Raw genomic sequence first — 20,829 nt, 5'->3', positions numbered from 1 at the left:
TGAGTCGGTTATACAGTCTGCTGAAATGTGCTCTGTATGTTTGTAACTTAAGCCACACAAGTAAAGCCTGAATTCTGCTATCACTACTAGTGTCTTCTCTAACACATAACCAACAGGTTATGGGCCCAGCTCCAGACACTGGAAAAAGGAAAACTACAAGCAAGTAAGTGCTGCATTTACAATCCAATTCACTGAAAGATGGCAAGTGCTTCAGATATGAAGTTTACAATAGCAAAGCTCAACAATACCAACTACCAGCTATGGAAGTTTAAGCTTGAAATGCTGTTATCCAAAGATGACTTGTGGCCGGTACTAGATACACACAGACCCAATGACAACCTGGAAGAATGGGACAGGAGAAACAGGCAAGCAAAAGCAGTCATAAGCCTGTTAGTGGAGGACGATCAACTCATTCATATAAGGAAAGAAAGCACAGCTAAAAGGTATATGGACTGCATTACAAAGACTGCATGAACGTGCAAACCTAAACAGTAAACTATATCTGCTGCGCAAACTGTATAAGATGAGGCTGGAAAAAGGGCAGGAAATGGGTGAACATGTAAATGCTATGCTAGAAATTGTGGACCAGCTGGGTGCAATAGGTGAAAAAAAAAAAAACACAACCATGTTGTGGCGCTACTTCTGTGCAGCCTTCCAGAATCACAGTGCCCTTATAAATGCTCTAGAAACTAGACCGGAAACTGAACTGACGCTAGAATATGTTAAGGGAAAATTAATTGATGAATACAGCAGAAGGAAAATTTGCATAGTGAAGAGAACGAGACCAGAGGCAGCTCTGAAGGTGCATGAAGGCATAAGACAAAGCAAAGAAACCAGGGTATGTTTTTGCTGCAAAAAGGCCGGTCACCTGAAAAAACTGTTCAATCTGGAAAGCTGAGCAGCGAAAGCGGGAGCTACCCACAAGAGAAAGAGCTAAAGCGGTCATGAAAGAAAATGAAAGTGCATCATGGAGTGGTACTTTTAAAGTGACTCAGAATAGTACCTCACACGGATGGTACATTGATTCAGGGGCAACAAGTCACATGACAAGCGACGAGACATTCTTCACAGAAATTGATTTTAGTGTAAAAGATAAAGTCTTCCTAGCAAATGGGAAAAGTATTACAGCGGAAGGTAATGGTCAGGGATTTCTGAACTGCAAAACACCATCAGGGGGCAAGCAGAGCATCCTTGTAAAGAATGTTCTATATGTTCCAAGCCTAGAAGGAAGCCTCCTATCAGTTAAAACCCTTGCAAGCAATGGACTCACTGTCCAGTTCAGAGGTAATGAATGCACAATTCAAAATGGAAAGCAAATTCTAGCAAGAGGAAGATTAAATGAACATCTGTACAAACTCGTCACTGAAAGTGAGAAGGCTAATGTGGCAACTCATAACCCACATGACAAGTGCATCCACCTGTGGCATAGAAGATTGGGGCATCGAAACCCAGAAGCTATAAAAGACTTTGCAAAGAGAGGTCTATCAGAAGACATGAAAATATTGCCTTGCCACACACTCAGCAAGTGCACGTGTTGCATCAAAGCAAAGGCCACCCGAACCTCTTCCACAGACCAGTCAGAGTAAAACCATTAAACCCATGGAACTGATACACAGTGATGTGTGCGGACCAATGAAAACCATCACACCTGGCGGGAACAGATATTTACTGACTTTCGACGATTATTCCAGGTACACAATAACGTATCTAATGAAGCACAAAAGTGAGACATTAGAAAAATTTCAAGAGTTTGTAGCTATGACAAGCAACAAGTTTCAAAGGAAACCTGGAATATGTACTGACAATGGAGGGGAATATATGAATAAAGAGATGGAATCATACCTAAAGAAACAAGGTATTATACACCAAACAACTGTACCATACACTCCTGAGCAAAACTGTGTAGCGGAAAGAAAGAATTGCACTCTTGTAGAAATGACAAGATGTATGATTACGGACACTGGCTTACCTAACAAATACTGGGGAGAAGCAATAATGACTGCAACATACCTACAAAACAGGCTCCCATCAAAAGCTATTGAGAGTACACCATATGAAATGTGGAATGGATCAAAACCTAACGTAGGACACATCAGAGTGTTTGGCTGTAAAGCATATGCCCACATTCCAAGTCAGAAACGCTCCAAGTTGGAGAACAAAGCCATAGAAGGCATTCTGGTGGGCTACAGTGAGCAGACTAAGGGATATAGAATCCTTTGTCCAAAGACCAACAAGGTCACAGTAAGCCGCAGTGTTTATTTTAATGAAAGTGAAGAACCAGATAATACAATTTTTGAAAAATGTGGAGAGGATTTATGCGCTGAATCGGCAAGAGACACTGACCCATGCGAAGCAGGACAAGAGCCAGAACAAGAAGAAGTGGAACTTACAATCAACGAGCCAATAGAACCCACTGAACAACAAGAAATCAGAAGATCCTCACGAATGACAAAAGGGATACCACCCCGCAGGTTATCATACGCTGCTAAAAACACAAACACAGGAGCCAACATCCTGGGAAGACATAGAAACTTTGCCGAGAAGGGAAGCCGATCAGTGGAGAAAAGCAGCTGAAGAAATAAAATCACTTCAAGAAAATAAAACTTGGTCACTAACAGAACTCCCTCCTGGTCGCAAAACCATCGGAAGCAAGTGACTGTTGCACTCTCTTCAACTGAAGCGGAATACATAGCAGCAGCACATGCATGTCAAGAAGCCATTTGGATTCGCCAACTTCTACTAGACATGGGACTGAGTATGTCACAACCCACACCCATCTTTGAAGACAATCAGGGATGCATAAAGCTTACACACTCTGAGATTAACCCAAGAACATTGATGTAAGATATCATCTGCTCAGAGACATGCAAGAACAAAGGGGTTATCGACATCCAGTACTGCCCATCAGAGGAGATGACTGCAGACGCACTCACCAAACCTTTGCCAAGGGAACGTCATTGTTTTCTACAAAAGAGACTAAAGGTCATAATTATGCACATGCTGTTGAGAAGGGGTGTTGGGAATGCAACAGCATGTACTATAATGTACTGTATATAGTATTGTGTATTAATATCACTTGACCAGTAGATGGCACTATACACTAAAGGTTACTAGTTGTGTACATATGTGAACTTGTTTGTTCCTCTTCTCTATCATCTCTTCAGGAAGTAATGAGTCTGTTATACAGTCTGCTGAAATGTGCTCTGTATGTTTGTAACTTAAGCCACACAAGTAAAGTCTGAATTCTGCTATCACTACCAGTGTCTTCTATAACACATAACCAACAACTCCCGGCTGCGATAGGCCTGACAGCCGGCTATCCGGCCCTAGGCCCCCCTGCCATCTGGGGCACAGCACCTTGAGCTTCCTCGTGTCTCCCCACCGGAGGAAACACCTGAACTGAGGTCGGAGGGGAGGTCTTTTATTTTAGGGTGGAGGTGTTTCCTCAGATGGGGAGGAGCCGAGGTCCCAAGGTGCTGGCCTGAAAGACGTAAGGGGAAAAAAAAAAAAAAAAGCAAGAACAAGAGTATGCACTTTATACTAGCACATGCTGACTGGCTATTCTGCAGATCAAGCCCCGTCACAGCTCCCAGGCACTTCCATCTCCCCCAGTTTTTTGTTCATGGTCTTGGGCTGCAATAAATGGCTGGGGCCATGGTGACACTGCATGGGAGCCCTTCAGAATGCCTGCCCCAGTGACATGCCATCCACTTTATTACAGTGACCCACAGGAAGCCATGCAAGAGCACATGGCAGCTCAAGGCATCTAGTCCCATCTTTACATATCCTGCACATGTGCCACTAGCCTTTGGACACCCCCTGGGTACTAGCTTCAGGGATCCCCAGCATCAGGGTACTGGCATGCTTCCCTCAGCAAAAACACTCCCTCCAGGATGTGGGCTTCCCAGGTAGTAGGGCTGCTGTTAGAAACCACGAGGCCCTATACAGCCAACCTGACTGGGTGCGCCCCCCCACAGGATGTTTCAGTTATGAATGAACTGAGTGAGTGCTCATTCAGGAATGGAAAGTGGCTGGCAACCATGACAGTTACCAGACCAGTGGTGTTGGGGAGGTGCCGATTACTGGAACTGATCCCCTGTTTGATCTCTGCAGCAGCTGAAAGCCAGCAGGCAATTAAGAAGCCAGCTTTCTGCTGCAGAGAGCCAACAGGGGATCAGTTCCAGTAATTCACCTGAAGTGCTGATCACCTTCCATGTCCACATCTGATTCACCCAGCTGCCTGGGCCCCCCCTGCTTGCCTGATGATCACCCCTTATCCACGGCCTGCCCTAGTAGTGGGAGCCTAGGCAAGAAAAGCAGGAGCACTGTGTGCAGAACTCCATTAAGGAGGTACATGGATGTGCAGCGCGGCTTTACATGTATTTGCAAATCTCTTCCAAAAATATATTTTATTGTACTTTTCAGAGTTGTCATTACAACAAGCAAGTTAAACACTGAACAGGATTTTACAAATGGATACATATCAATGTTATAGCCACCATTAGGGTGGAGGCGTGAAGTCAGGACATCTCCGTCCACAAATGTTGTGCATTTCTGGAAGATCAGATCTGTACTTTCAGGTTCTTTAGCTCCTTCAAGAAGTTTTTGAAAAAGATGAGAGGTGGCATTCCTGATCATGTGACCACTACATGGTTCTCATCTCCATCCTAGAAATATTCCAGTTGATCGTCCTTTTTCTTATCTGTCTGGAAAGACACCAATTTCGGTCCCTCCCCTGTACCAGGCAGAGGTACGAAGACTCGAGCGTGGATATAAGTGTCCTCTCCAGTGTCCACCTGGAAAGAGCAGAAAAGTTAATTCCACCTTTGAGTTCTCACAGATATATCATTAAGTGTTCTACCAGAAGAACAGTTCCAAGATATCTGGGGGCAACTTTAGATTGCAAGCTCCTGTGGGGCAAGGACTGACAACTGCTGGAATGTTGTCTGTACAGAGCTGTGGAATAGGTCAGCTATAAAAATGAAAGTGTGCAACTCTGGGGGATACAATAGAGTGTAAGCTCTGAGGATATAAAGTCAGAAGCATTAATAGTGTATGACTGCTGCAGACATTAGAGTGTAAGCTCCTCTGGTGCAGTCATCTGACTGTCAGTGGTCTCTATCAGGGGCAGACTGACAACTCACGGGGCCCCTGGGCAATAGGGGATCATGGGGCCCCTGTGTCCTTGCCCAAACTCAAAAAAAGCCTAGAATTTAAAAAAAAAAAAAAATCTTGGAAGCCAATCAGCTTTAATCAGGGGTGGAATGAACTCATGGGGCCCATGTGTCCTTTCCCCTATAAAAAAAAAAAAAAAAAAAAAAAAAAAAAAAAAAAAAAAGAAAGTACCAGGGGCATCTCATGGGGCCACCTACTGACCCCAGGCAGTGCCCGAGTTTCCAAATGGTCAATCTGCCCCTGGTCTCTATACAACACTGTGGTATATGTCAGCTATAGAAATGACTAGTGTGCAACTGTGGGGGGGGAACATTGGATTGTAAGCTCCTGTTACAGAGATGGTCAACTGGCTCAGTGTTCTCTGTACAGCACTGCAGTACGTCAAGAACTATATACACAATATTGTGACTGGGGGGGGGCGACATTGGAGTGCAAGCTCCTCTGCTACAGAGACTGACTGGATCAGTGTTCTCTGTACAGCACTGGAATATGTCAGCTATTTGCACTCCAGGAGGGTGGGGGGTGTGGTGGAAGGCAGAAATCAGGTGGTGTGGGGGCTGCAACTGGGGTGGTAGACTGAGGAATGGGGGTAGAAGTATAAGATTAGGGAGTGGAAGACCAGTGTGGGATGGGGTAAGGTGTGGGGCAGTGCCCAGCAGCAAACAGTGGTGATGAGTGTGGGATGGGGGTGAGGAGCAGAGGACAGTAGCTCAGGATGGGGGTGTGAAGGGGACTACAATGTTAGTTGGTGGAGTGAAGAGAAGGGACCAAAACCTAATGGAATGTGGAGCAAAGATTGTAGGGAGTAGTGTCAGCTGATTGGGTGAAGTTGGGGCAGCAGTGTGGGATGGGGGGTTAGGAGTATGGGGGCAGCACTAGTTTGTCTGGATATGATTGCAGAGGAGAGCACTGGAGCTGGAGGCAGAGATCAGACAGCAGGAGGTGGTGGGACGTGTCCTAGGGAGAGCACCGGAGCTGGAGGCAGAGATCAGATGGGAGGTGATGGGACGTGTCCTAGGGAGAGTGCTGGAGGCAGAGAGATCAGACAGCAGGAGGTGGGACGTGTCCTAGGAAGAGCACTGGAGCTGGAGGCAGAGATCAGATAGCAGGAGGAGGTGGGATGGTGTCCTAGGGAGAGCACTGGAGCGGGAGGCAGCAGGAGCAATGGTGGTTGTCATGATCCAGCCAAGGTGCAGAACATCTGGATCACATTTTGTGGTTCACAGATGCCAGTCAGTCTGCCCAGACAGACATTTCAGAACACAGGATATCACAATAAAATGTCAAGTTAAATATGAAACCCAAAATATTACAGCTTACCAATCCTTAGATGTGGCAGCTGCATTAATTTAGGCTTTTTTCTTCACCAGGTGACCTGGCCAGTAACACCTCCTGTATTAGAACCCCCCCCCCCCCCCCACTCTGGATGAATGAGCACACAGAAGCATTATCCTGGGTGGGGGTGTGATTTGAATGTTAGACTGGCTTCAATTTACTAGTGTAGGTAAATCTGCTACACTCCAGCTCACACCCATTACAGCAATCCTTTGCTCCTTTTGGGATAAGGGTTTTACATACATAAACACTGATCATTGTAGGCACCCCTGTATGTCAAGTGGTCTCAATCCTTACATCTGCAAAAGCTTCTGGAAATCTGATGCAGAACTGGTCCAAACTTTCTGAATCACGAGTGGTACACTGAGTGCATATTGGGGGGCAGAGCAGAGGGGAGAAGAAACAGCCAGGGGACACTTCTGCTAGACCCCAGGGGAAATATAGCAGCCAGTCTTTAGGAACAGTCTTCCTGCTGAATTCTAGCCAACTGCCATTTTCTTCCCTGTGCTTAATTGAGAAGCATTTAGAGTTTGCTGGCTGCAGGTGCTGAGGCTGTGCAATGGGGGAGATTTACTAAAACTGGTGCGCACAGAATCTGGTGCAGCTGTGCATGGAAGCCAATCAGCTTCAATCAGGGGTGGACTGACAACTCATGGGGCCCCCAGGCAATAGGGGATCATGGGGCCCCTGTGTCCTTCCCCCCCCCCCCCATCTCAAAAAAGCCTATTAAAAAACAAAAAAAAAAAAAAAAACAGGGGCATCTCATGGGGCCCCCTACTGACCCCAGGCCCTCAGGCAGTGCCCTGAGTTTCCAAATGGTCAGTCTGCCCCTGGCTTCAATTTGTTCAGTTAAACTGACAATAGACCCTGGAAGCCGATTGGTTACTATGCAAAGCTGCACCAGACCACCAGTTTTAGTATATCTCCATGTGTCCTACATCCATTTTGCCTGTAGGGCACCAGAACATGTGCCTCTGTTCCCCAGGGGGAACACAGACATTGGATATTTCCAATATATTAACCCATTTGCCACCTGTAGGATGTCCTCAGGTCAAAGTGGTTATGCTGGGATTGAGCCTCCACCAGGCATCAATTTCCTGCTCCCAATTCTTTTTCTAGCAGAAGAGATTTGCTCAATCACTTCTGCAGGTGGAGTGGTATCCACCCCCTGACCACTTTTCCTGGGCTTCCCCATCCAATTGCAGAGCCCTGGACCACTGCAAATGGTGGCACTACAGAGGAACTGAAGTTCTTCCATCTGAACTAAGATTGACACTTCCAGCTCTGTTTACTTGGCAGCCAGATTGTGGTGTCTGATCTGCTGCATTGGAGGCCAGATTTTATGTCTAAGACCCCAGATCTCTCCATAAAGTAGGACCCGTCATAGCCCATGTTTTCACAAGAGATGTTCATACCTTGTGAATGCAATAATATTGTTAGAGGCTGGGAGAAAAAAAAAAAAAAAAAGTCAGAATTGACCTGGTAGGGATCTGGTTAAGGATGGATAGTATGATAGGTGAGCTCCTCTGTTTCAAAGACTAACGTAGAAGGTTCAGCCAGAGAAACTAGGTGGTTTCATAAAAGCATTACCTTGAAAAAGTAATTTGTTCCGGCAACAACCTGAGTACTGACGAGGACCGCCTTAAATTCCTTGGGGTTTGTCCCGGACTGTTTCTCATACTGTTCTTTCACCTGAAGGAAAAGAAAAAAAATTCAGGTTGGGAATGGTCCAGATATAGACCTGCACCCACTACCAGCTATAGTAGTCCTTGCAGCAGAGGATCAGACTAAGCAGTCACTACAGGCCAGGGGCTGGATGTGGCCATTGGCTCACCTTTATCTGGTCCTTGGGGCACTATTCCACCAACTGACACCCATCAATTGGGCACCATCCCATTGATACCAACAAATGTGTAGTGTTTCTTCCATTTAAACCAATTGGGAATGGTTTATGCCCACCGACACTGGGGCATTTTCTACTCCCATTGGTCAGTTTAGCCCCTCCAAAGTCTGAAGGACAGTAAACTGGCCCTTTGCCTAGGAAGTGGAGACCTCGGCTATAGATAATTGAACGCTTTGTATGCCATTTTGACTCTCTCCCATTCTCATAGTGAACATTGTTTATTAAGTGCAGATGGATCCATCTCCTTCCTGGAACCCCGCCTAGAACATGGCAGAAAGTCTCCAGGATGCCGCTTTGAGGCCAGGAGCTACATCACCAGTGCCTCACCCAACCAGAAAGTGGAAAGAATTGTAAGACAGTCAAATGCTTACCTAGTGACTAAAAATTCTCTTCACATCAGTATGCATAGTTGTATGGTGCTGCGATTTAGTGGAGGACATCTACCAATTTGTCCTTTTATGTTATTATATATTTGATATCAAAGGTTATTAAAAAAGTGTTGAATTATGGAAGCAGCAGTCATAATATGCAGGATCTGGTTGTGCTTTACTTTGTACTGTTAAAAACAAATGCACATTCAGAGCTGTGCTTTATAAATGTACTAGTCATGCAACTGGCCCAGCCTCAAATGACAAAGTTCTCTATGGCATTGAGCAGACAGAACTTCTATGGGATCACACAGCCTGCAATACATTACATGACCAATGAGGGCAGCGTGGAGTAAACACTGCAGTGTCCAGCAATACGCAATTTCCTACAGGCCCTTATGAATCAGGTGACTCATTGAAAACGTCCTCCCTTGGAAGCTCAAGTGGCTCATCTACAAATCCATTTTTTCCCCCTTTTCTTCATAAAAATAGAAGCATGTGAAAGACATTAAAACCCTATTTTATTCACTTCAGTTCCAGCACCTGAATACGCATTATGGATAGGGTGTATAAGGCCAGGCCCCATAGACTCATTGTGAGAAGGAGCAGTAAAGTACAAATCAGAGGCTGCATATACACTCACTGGCCTGCATTGGGTCCACCTGTTCAATTGCTGGTGGACAAACCGCTAATCAGCCAATCACATGGCACACAGGCATATTTACCACAAGGCATTTGCCTAGGGTGGCATTTTTTCAGAGGGGCAGCACCACCCCACGGAAGAAGGCATGCAAGAAGGGTCACATGTAGGGGCGGACTGACAACTCATGGTGCCCCCGGGCAATAGGGGATCATGGGGCCCCTGTGTCCTTGCCCAAACTCAAAAAAGCCTATGAAAAAAGGTACCAGGGGCATCTCATGGGACCCAAAAAAAGGGGGATTTGTGAAAAGAAATTCACAGAGAAAGCGGCTACATTATGAACAGAACGTGACACTCAGAAAAAATTTCCAAAAATTATGCTTTATTACACATATATAAATATGACATATGGGCGTTCGCCCTGGTTTACCATCACCTCAGTATGAGACAATACACACAGACCTAAAACCATATAAAATGACATCAAGACCGGTCTAAATGCATGTGCAACAGAAAAAATGACTGCAAGAGTCTAATGTCCCTGTAGCACAAACACATAGGTGAACACTTCCCAAAAGAGGTGTATCCAAAAATTATACCATAGGCATACCATAATGTTAATTATTATATGTAGAACAATACCATTATGGTGAATCCCAATCAGGGAATCCAAAAATTGTACTATGGAAAAATATCACATATATATACAATGCAGCAAGCACAATAGGCGTCAAGAAGAGAACAACAAGCCTCAGGCCTGTATGGGGGGAGACCTAAATGTCAAATATATGATGCAATTCATTCCTGTGCCGGCACAAGTGGTTGGGGCCCATTCATCTGTAATATAAACAGCTGTATCCTAGAGCTCTTGAATGAAATAATGCCCCATTTATTCCCAGGGTGGAAGAAAAGATGCAAAAAGCAGCACTCTGCTAGAAATGGTATCTTCACCACTATATGTGGACTACACACCACCTTTCGTAGGGAAAACAGGACATATCCCAAAAGATCTTCTGCCCGTTGAGATATATATGGTATATCCTGTATCCTATACAAAGCACCATGATGTCCCCATCCTGTAGTGAGATAAATGATATATGGGAAGTCACTGACAGAGTATACACTCAATAAGATATATAGGTCATATAGATCACAGAGGACCATATATCTAATGTCCTGTAACAGTCCACTCACCACCTGTGCTGTGGGTATTAGGAATGAAAAAGATGTCCTTCATGGGTACTGCCATACACGGCCACAGAGGCCTAGGAACCACCGCTGACATCCGCCGATATACCGCGGGTTCCAGCCCCTTCTTGGCGCTTGTGCTGCTCACACTTGCCTCATGGCATATGAAGATGGCTTCCTCCTTATGGGTCAGCGTGCGTTCCACCTAATGCGCATGACCGGAATTGACGTATCTGACGTCAACGCGTTTCGCCGATGGGCGTATCTCACTCAGCTTCGTCAGGACCAATGAAACAACTGCATTTCAATTTCCTATTTATAGTGGGTAAAGACCCACCCATTTATGCAAAAAAGCTAACCTGCAATTGTTCCATATGGAAGAAAAGAAGGGGGCTAAATACTTAGCTCAGCTGCTGGTCTTTGTTGAATATAATTAAAAAGACAAACGGCTGGAGACAACAGAGAGGAGAGAGGCTTAGCAATTTTAACAATGCATATATTGATCAAAAGATCATGAATTAAATATACCAGTCAATTAACGCTTTTATCACATTTTAACCAGTAGATGGCGATATAAATCAGAGAATCACCAATTCTATTCATTGAGACAGGTTTTTTAGGAGACAATGTAAATTACCAAAGGACACCACAAGATGGCAATATAACCTGGGAGTTTTCATAAGGGTCATTACAGCAAAAATACCCCAATTCTCAGGGAACCATCCTATGGTGTGGTTATTATTCAAAAAGAGGAGGTACTAAGGGACAATTAACCAGACAATCAATCCTTTTACATTTTTTAGAGCTATATTGAAGCTCATACCATAAGATCATCCATACTTTTGTTAATATTCCCAATATATATAGGTTTATTTTGGGGTTATTTAATCTGAAGTCCAACCCTTTATAAAGACAAAAAAATGCCGTAGATTGCCCACCGCATGGCAATAAACAGGTACATAGTCCTATAAACCTATTTTTCCAAAAACACTTGGAGGTCACATTCCACATTTAACCCCTTAGGGTACAGTGTATCAAGTTTATATATCCAATGTTTCTCCTTTTTAAGCAGTTCTCTATCAAAATCACCTCTTTGTGGGAAGTGCAGTGCATAGAAACCTTTTACTTTTGTACCGTCCAGTTTACCTCCATGATATTTAGCGTAATGTTGGGCAAGATTACTGTCAGGGTCATTTGACCTAATGTCTCTAAGATGTTCACCTATTCGTACTTTAAGTTGTCTTTTAGTCTTACCAACATACATCTTTTTACAGGGACAGGTTAGGATATATAATACTCTCACTGTGGAGCAGTTTATGAGACTCTGAATCCTATAATGAGTATTATTTCCTGAGTCATAAAAGGAATCCGTACGATCCACATATTTGCAGATTTGACATTTTCCACATTTAAACATCCCCTTGGTACGTGATTTTAACCATGTTGTTTGTTTTAATGGTTGATAGTCTGAATGAATAAGGAGGTCACCAAGATTTGGTGCTCTTCTTGCTACCATCTGGGGGCGCTCACCTACAATCTTACTCAGCCTAGGGCATTGGGTTAGAATCTTCCAGTGTTTTTCTAATATCAATTTTACATCTTGCCATTGGGCTCCAAATTGGGTTATCATTCTAACAGGTTGATCACTCGGTTTAGCCTTTACATCCTTTTTAGAAGATAATAAGTCCTCGCGGTCAGTCTGATATGCCCGTCTTCGAGCATTTCTAATTTGGGAGTGGGAATATCCCCTCTCTCTAAATCTTCTATAGAGGTCCTGAGCCTCCATTCTAAAGTCATTGATGTTTGAGCAATTTCTCCGACATCTCAAAAACTGTCCCACTGGAATCCCCGAAATCAGTGAACGTGGATGATAGCTTCTTGCCTCTAGTAGAGTGTTGGCAGCAGTAGGTTTTCTATATGTCTTTGTAAGGAGTCTTCCATTCTCAAGTCTAATCTCCAGATCCAGAAAAGAAATACATCTTTCATCAAATATATACGTGAGTCCAATGTTGAAGGAGTTCTGATTTAACTCTCCCAAAAATAATTTTAATTCCTCAGATGTTCCTCGCCATACAAGGAACACATCATCTATATATCTTAACAAGATCTGGACATTAGCTAGAAATCTTGATGATCTGAAGACAACCTGCTCCTCCCAAAACCCCAAATGGAGACATGCGTAGGCTGGAGCCCACGGTGCTCCCATACTGGTACCTCTAGTTTGTTGATAAAAGGTATTGTTAAATTGAAAAAAATTATGTTTTAATGCAAACTCCAATAACTCACTAATAAATTCGTTCTGTCCTCCCAAAGTAGGATATGTTTTATCAAGAAAATAGGAAACTGATCTTACACCACATTCATGTGGGATAGAGGTGTAAAGTGATTCCACATCTATTCCCACTAGAATGGAGTTATCATTGATAATCATGTCTTCAATCTTAGCCAACACATCTTTAGTGTCCCTTACATAGGAGGGGAGATTAGGGACCATATCTTTAAGGAACAAATCTATATATTTCCCTGTTTTATCTAGGGGACCATTAATGGCTGAAACAATAGGTCTACCTGGAGGGTTTTCTTGATTTTTATGTATTTTAGGGATAATGTAAAAAGTAGGGTGATTAAATTCTTCAGTTCTCAGATAGTCATATTCTTTTTTAGTTAACAAACCCACTTCTTTTCCTAGTATTAAGATTGTGCACTTCCCACAAAGAAGAGGTGATTTTGATAGAGAACTGCTTAAAAAGGAGAAACATTGGATATATAAACTTGATACACTGTACCCTAAGGGGTTAAATGTGGAATGTGACCTCCAAGTGTTTTTGGAAAAATAGGTTTATAGGACTATGTACCTGTTTATTGCCATGCGGTGGGCAATCTACGGCATTTTTTTGTCTTTATAAAGGGTTGGACTTCAGATTAAATAACCCCAAAATAAACCTATATACAGTTGTGACCAAAATTATTCAACCCCCAATGCTGTAAAGGGGTTTAGGGACTATAGTGTACATTTGGAATTGTATTCAGAATCAAATCCTACAAGGACGTTGTAACTACCCAAATGCAACTAAAATGACATCAATTGTTTATGTAATACAGTAGTAAATGGTTCTTATGTGGTTTCTTCATTGCCACAATTATTCAACCCCTTAAAGACTACCACTCTGAAGAACAGAGGTTCATACAGGTGCTTTCCATCAGGTATTGAAAACACCTGTGGATGTCACCGAGCAGCAATCAAGCATAATAAGCACCAATTAGGCAGCTTTAAAATGACTGTGATACTCAGCTCCTTCTAGACATTTACTGGTGTGGTTACAAACATGGTGAAGGCAAGAGAATGGTCCAGGAAGACAAGAGAAGAGGTGATTTCTCTTCACAGGAAGGGCAATGGCTATAAGAAGATTGCAAAGATGTTAAACATACCAAGAGACACCTTAGGAAGCATCATTCGCAAATTCAAGGCAAAGGGCACTGTTGAAACGCTACCTGGTCGTGGCAGAAAGAAGATGCTGACTTCGACTGCTGTGCGCTACCTGAAGCGTAGAGTGGAGAGAAGTCCCCGTGTGACTGCTGAGGAACTGAGAAAAGATTTGTCAGATGTGGGTACAGAAGTTTCAGCCCAGACAATAAGACGCACACTGCGTAATGAAGGCCTCCGTGCCAGAACTCCCAGGCGTACCCCCTTGCTGTCTCCAAAGAATAAGAAGAGTCGACTGCAGTATGCCAAAAGCCATGTGGACAAACCACAAAAGTTGTGGGATAGTGTTCTGTGGACTGATGAAACAAAATTAGAACTGTTTGGGCCCATGGATCAACGCTATGTTTGGAGGAGGAAGAACAAGGCCTATGATGAAAAGAACACCTTGCCTACTGTGAAGCATGGTGGAGGGTCAATCATGCTTTGGGGCTGTTTTGCTTCTGCAGGTACAGGGAAGCTTCAGCGTGTGCAAGGTACCATGAATTCTCTTCAGTACCAGGAGATATTGGATGGAAACGTGATGCAGTCCGTCACACACCTGAGGCTTGGGAGACGTTGGACCTTTCAACAGGACAATGATCCCAAGCATACCTCCAAGTCCACTAGAGCATGGTTGCAGAGGAAAGGCTGGAACATTTTGGAGTGGCCATCGCAGTCACCAGACTTAAATCCGATTGAGAACCTCTGGTGGGACTTAAAGAAAGCAGTTGCAGTGCGCAAGCCTAAGAATGTGACTGAACTGGAGGCCTTTGCCCATGAAGAATGGGCGAAGATACCCGTAGATCGCTGCAAGACACTTGTGTCAAGCTATGCTTCACGTTTAAAAGCTGTTATAACTGTAAAAGGATGCTGTACTAAGTACTAAGATTGAATGTCACTTGGGGGTTGAATAAAACTGATAATGCTGTGAGCACAGAAAAGACATTTGTGGTTATTTCATTATAACTGTTATGTTATATTTGTCTGACCTACAAGTGCCTCTTTAATGTAAATGTAAGCAAGATGACTGAATGATCAAAAGCAATGTCAAACTGGCCAAAACACTCAATTTCAGTGGGGGTTGAATAATTTTGGTCACAACTGTATATTGGGAATATTAACAAAAGTATGGATGATCTTATGGTATGAGCTTCAATATAGCTCTAAAAAATGTAAAAGGATTGATTGTCTGGTTAATTGTCCCTTAGTACCTCCTCTTTTTGAATAATAACCACACCATAGGATGGTTGCCTGAGAATTGGGGTATTTTTGCTGTAATGACCCTTATGAAAACTCCCAGGTTATATTGCCATCTTGTGGTGTCCTTTGGTCATTTACATTGTCTCCTAAAAAACCTGTCTCAATGAATAGAATTGGTGATTCTCTGATTTATATCGCCATCTACTGGTTAAAATGTGATAAAAGCGTTAATTGACTGGTATATTTAATTCATGATCTTTTGATCAATATATGCATTGTTAAAATTGCTAAGCCTCTCTCCTCTCTGTTGTCTCCAGCCGTTTGTCTTTTTAATTATATTCAACAAAGACCAGCAGTTGTGCTAAGTATTTAGCCCCCTTCTTTTCTTCCATATGGAACAATTGCAGGTTAGCTTTTTTGCATAAATGGGTGGGTCTTTACCCACTATAAATAGGAAATTGAAATGCAGTTGTTTCATTGGTCCTGACGAAGCTGAGTGAGATACGCCCATCGGCGAAACGCGTTGACGTCATACACGTCACTTCCGGTCATGCGCATTAGGTGGAACGCACGCTGACCCATAAGGAGGAAGCCATCTTCATATGCCATGAGGCAAGTGTGAGCAGCACAAGCGCCAAGAAGGGGCTGGAACCCGCGGTATATCGGCGGATGTCAGCGGTGGTTCCTAGGCCTCTGTGGCCGTGTATGGCAGTACCCATGAAGGACATCTTTTTCATTCCTAATACCCACAGCACAGGTGGTGAGTGGACTGTTACAGGACATTAGATATATGGTCCTCTGTGATCTATATGACCTATATATCTTATTGAGTGTATACTCTGTCAGTGACTTCCCATATATCATTTATCTCACTACAGGATGGGGACATCATGGTGCTTTGTATAGGATACAGGATATACCATATATATCTCAACGGGCAGAAGATCTTTTGGGATATGTCCTGTTTTCCCTACGAAAGGTGGTATGTAGTCCACATATAGTGGTGAAGATACCATTTCTAGCAGAGTGCTGCTTTTTGCATCTTTTCTTCCACCCTGGGAATAAATGGGGCATTATTTCATTCAAGAGCTCTAGGATACAGCTGTTTATATTACAGATGAATGGGCCCCAACCACTTGTGCCGGCACAGGAATGAATTGCATCATATATTTGACATTTATGTCTCCCCCCATACAGGCCTGAGGCTTGTTCTCTTCTTGACACCTATTGTGCTTGCTGCATTGTATATATATGTGATATTTTTCCATAGTACAATTTTTGGATTCCCTGATTGGGATTCACCATAATGGTATTGTTCTACATATAATAATTAACATTATGGTATACCTATGGTATAATTTTTGGATACACCTCTTTTGGGAAGTGTTCACCTATGTGTTTGTGCTACAGGGACATTAGACTCTTGCAGTCATTTTTTCTGTTGCACATGCATTTAGACCGGTCTTGATGTCATTTTATATGGTTTTAGGTCTGTGTATTGTCTCATACTGAGGTGATGGTAAACCAGGGCGAACGCCCATATGTCATATTTATATATGTGTAATAAAGCATAATTTTTGGAAATTTTTTCTGAGTGTCACGTTCTGTTCATAATGTAGCCGCTTTCTCTGTGAATTTCTTTTCACAAATCCCCCTTTTTTTGAATGCCTCTTTTGGCTACTGAATGGAGACCAAATATTGGGTGACATGATAAATCATTTTACAACCTCTTAATAACTATCTTTTATACATGCATCTCATGGGACCCCCTACTTACCCCAGCCCTTGGGCAGTGGGCGAGTTCCCGAATGGTCAGTCCGCCCCTGGTCACATGCAGCATGGGGACCAGGTGGGATCCGAGAGAGGCTGTGGGCTGCTTGATGGTGTATGGAGAGCCCAACTCTCATTCCCGGGGAGGTCTGGAGCTGTGAAGGTGAGTGGGAGGTGGAAACGGGCGTTGTTGGTCAATGTCAGGCTCTCTGTGGGGGGCACCCGAATTTTGTGTTGCCTAGGGCAGCACAAAACCTAAATACACCACAGACATGGCAGCAACTCAGTGCATTTAGATGTGGTGAAAACGTGCTGAAGTTCAAACCAAGCATCACAACGAGGAAGAAAAGTAATTTAAGTGACTTTGAATGTGGCATGGTTGTCAGTGCCAGACAGGCTGGTCTGAATATTTAAAGAATCGCTGATATATTGGGACTGTCACAACCATCTCTAGGGATTATAGAGAATGGTCCACAAAAGAAAATATCCAGTAAGTGGCAGTTGGAGGAAAATGCCTTATTGATGTCAGGAGAATGAGCAGACTGGTTGGAGATGATAGAAAGGCAACAGTAACTCCAATAACCACTTGTAGCAGACCATCTCTGAACACAGGCAATACATCCAACCCTGAAACAGATGGGCTACAGCAGCAAAAGACACCAGGTGCCACTCATCTAAACAGGAATGGAGACTACAGTTTGCAAAGGCTCACCAAAATTGGACTAAAGATTGGAAAAGTGTTGTCTGGTCTGATGAGTCTCAATTCCAGCTGCAACATTCAGATGGTAATGTCAGAATTTGGCATAAACATGAAAGCATGGATCCATTCCCCCTTTCCTGACCTGTCTAGCAACACTACATGCTCAGATAAGGGTCTGGCATGGATTTGGGCTAGACCCCCCACACAGGGGCAGACTGACAATTCATGGGGCCCCCAGGCAATAGGGAGATCATGGGACCCCTGTACTTGCCCAAACTCAAAAAAGCCAATAAAGGAAAAAAAATAAAAGTGTACCAGGGGCATCTCAGGGGGGCCTCCTACTGACCTCAGGCGGGCCTCCTACTGACCTCAGGCAGTGCTTGAGTTTCCAAATGGTCAGTCCGCCCCTGCCCCCACACCATTTTTAAAAAATGTTGCCGTGGGGGTTCCCCTCAAAATGCATACCAGGCCCAAAGGGCAATTCTTTTCACATTCAGCTGTGGGGAACCTCACTGAAGAGTGTTTTCACTACTAAAAAAGGCAGCATAACTTACTACAACTCATGTTGTATCTTACCACATATTCAGACCAGGGGCAGACTGACAACTCATGGGGCCCCCAGGCAATAGGGGATCATGGGGCCCCTGTGTCCTTGCCCAAACTCAAAAAAAGTACCAGGGGCATCTCATGGGGCCCCCTACTGACCTCAGGCAGTGCTCAAGTTTCCAAATGGTCAGTCGGCCCCTGATTCAGACGCAGTAAGATACCGCTTAGTAAATTGTTCCCTCTGAAGTTCGCAGTCAAAGCTTTAAAAGTTCGAAAGTTCAACCATGAACCAAAAGGGGAGCAGGTGTTCAGCCCATCACTAATAGTAACCAATCAGCATCTAACATTCATTGTCAAGACTCAACTGAACAAGCTGAAGATGGAAGCCGATTGGTTGCCATGCACAGCTGCACCAGGTTTGATCATTCCACTTCAGTGGGGTTTACATTTCAGGGATCCAGGGAAGGAGGAGGTCTCAAGAAGCTTGTTAAAAAGGACCATCCATGTCCACCATACATTGGCAGCCTTTGGGAATTGCAGCTTCTGCCATTGTAAGCTATAGGGGACAACAAGGCCAATTCACAATGTCAAGCTAATAGAGTACATTGGAGCTCCCTCATGGGGCCCATTGGAGCTCCCTCATGGGGCCCATTTATACCAGCAGGTGCACAACATGCAGACTGGGTTACATTGTTACAATACATTGCAAAGTTTACTTTGCATTAAAAAAATAAACAAAATTCATACAACTCCAAGCTGACAATGTAATGCAGTTTAATGAACACACTTGTATGGTGTAAACATGACACAGGTCAATGGCTTCTCAGGGTCCCAATGCAGATCATCACACCTGGCATGAACCAGTCCTTAGTATTGGATCCCCAACCACTTACCTCATCAAGGATGGCCTGATCTTCTGCAGTAGGTTCCCTGGGCTCACTCAGTCCCCCAGGTTGTGCTTGTGCAGCCTCAGCCATCTTTGTAAAGTTCTCAGTAGACTAATACAGATCACCCAGTACCTGGGCTTATATACCTGTGGGCTGTACCATTCCACAGAGAGGGTGGGGGTGTCCAGTAATGACTACACCCTGCATGTGATGGGCCATTCTCAGGAACAAACTGATACTAGGCATTGGAAATGACGTCATACAAATCAAAGTATGTGCTAAGAAAATCAGTGGAATGGTATGAGGAACCTATGGATCCCTGGAGGTAAATCTGAGGTCTCTGGTATTACATCCTTCTTTTCCTGACCGCCCACCTAAAGGAAAACATGATGCAGGTGCCACATGATGCAGCAAAGATTATCGCCCCCCCCCTGCATTTGTAGTAATACTATTGCCGAACCTGAGCCATTCAGGTGAATGGGAACCGCGCCCACAACCACCCTGCAACCTGCGATGGTTCAGTCCTTTCAGGGTTAAATCAGACAGTTGCAGCTGATATCGCTGAGCCCTGGACATAGGGTGGGAGCAGACAGGTCATCACCATAGGAGGCACTGCTGGCCATACCCTACTACACCCTACTTAAAGGAACAGTATTGCTTACTGGGGACACCATTCAGACACCTAGACCCGAGTTCAGAGGGACCTAAGCCTCGTTTAGACTTACGGTTGGAGGCAAGGGCGGACTGACCATTTAGAAACTCGGGCACTGCCTGAGGGCCCGGGGTCAGTAGGGGGCCCCATGAGATGCCCCTGGTACCTTTTTCATAGGCTTTTTTGAGTTTTGGCAAGGACACAGGGACCCCATGATCCCCTATTGCCCGGGGGCAGTAGGGGGCCCCATGAGATGCCCCTGGTACCTTTTTCATAGGCTTTTTTGGGTTTGGGCAAGCACACAGGGGCCCCATGATCCCCTATTGCCCGGGGGCCCCATGAGTTGTCAGTCTGCCCCTGGTTGGGGGGTGGCAAAAAGTAGTGGTTGAGCCACAATTTTGTTGCCTACCACCCGCCCCTATTGAGCTACAATTAGCAGCAGATGGGGGTGTATACATGTACTGGCCGTGATGCTTCATTTTGCCCCCACTGCAAAGTTGACCCAACTTTTAGCGATTGTCAGGGGCTACACATTGAAGTCAATGGGGAAGCACTGCAAACGCCCCATTGCATGCAGTTGCAAGGCATTTGTTGGAAAAAATGGGGTTAAAACAAGTGGTACGGAGGTGTCAAATCTCTTCCTCGTTGCCTGTCAGTGCGATCCGAACACGGAACAGACTTCAGGGGCCAGGGAGATGTAGATGCACGTCTAAGGCTGGCCATACATTATACAATTTTCTTGAGATTTTTGGGTTAGATTTACCAAAAAGCATATAATATGAGGTCAATCCTAACAACACTTACAATTGTATCCAATTAGGCAGACTCTTGCACAGGGGTGGACTGACCATTTGGAAACTCGGGCACTGCCCGAGGGCCCGGGGTCAGTAGGGGGCCCCATGAGATGCCCCTAGTACCTTTTTCATAGGCTTTTTGGAGTTTGGGCAAGGACACAGGGGCCCCATGATCCCCTATTGCCCGGGGGCCCCATGAGTTGTCAGT

General features: G+C 44.4%; 1 long non-coding RNA gene across 1 annotated transcript; it reads right to left on the bottom strand.

The window, feature by feature from the left end:
* Positions 1 to 4,400: 4,400 nt before the first annotated feature.
* On the bottom strand, positions 4,401 to 19,237 carry LOC149444273 (uncharacterized). The gene is made up of 3 exons (XR_016306536.1): positions 19,182 to 19,237; positions 8,101 to 8,202; positions 4,401 to 4,796 (listed from the first exon to the last, which is right to left on the bottom strand). It is a non-coding gene; the product is annotated as an uncharacterized LOC149444273 (long non-coding RNA).
* Positions 19,238 to 20,829: the final 1,592 nt, after the last annotated feature.

Source organism: Staurois parvus, unplaced genomic scaffold (genome assembly GCF_062004578.1).
Source record: "Staurois parvus isolate SC_StPar_1 unplaced genomic scaffold, SC_StPar_1.0 ptg000794l, whole genome shotgun sequence".
NCBI classification, from domain to species: domain Eukaryota; kingdom Metazoa; phylum Chordata; class Amphibia; order Anura; family Ranidae; genus Staurois; species Staurois parvus.
Note: the sequence above shows the minus strand (reverse complement) of the source record. Positions and strands in the feature narration are given on the sequence as shown.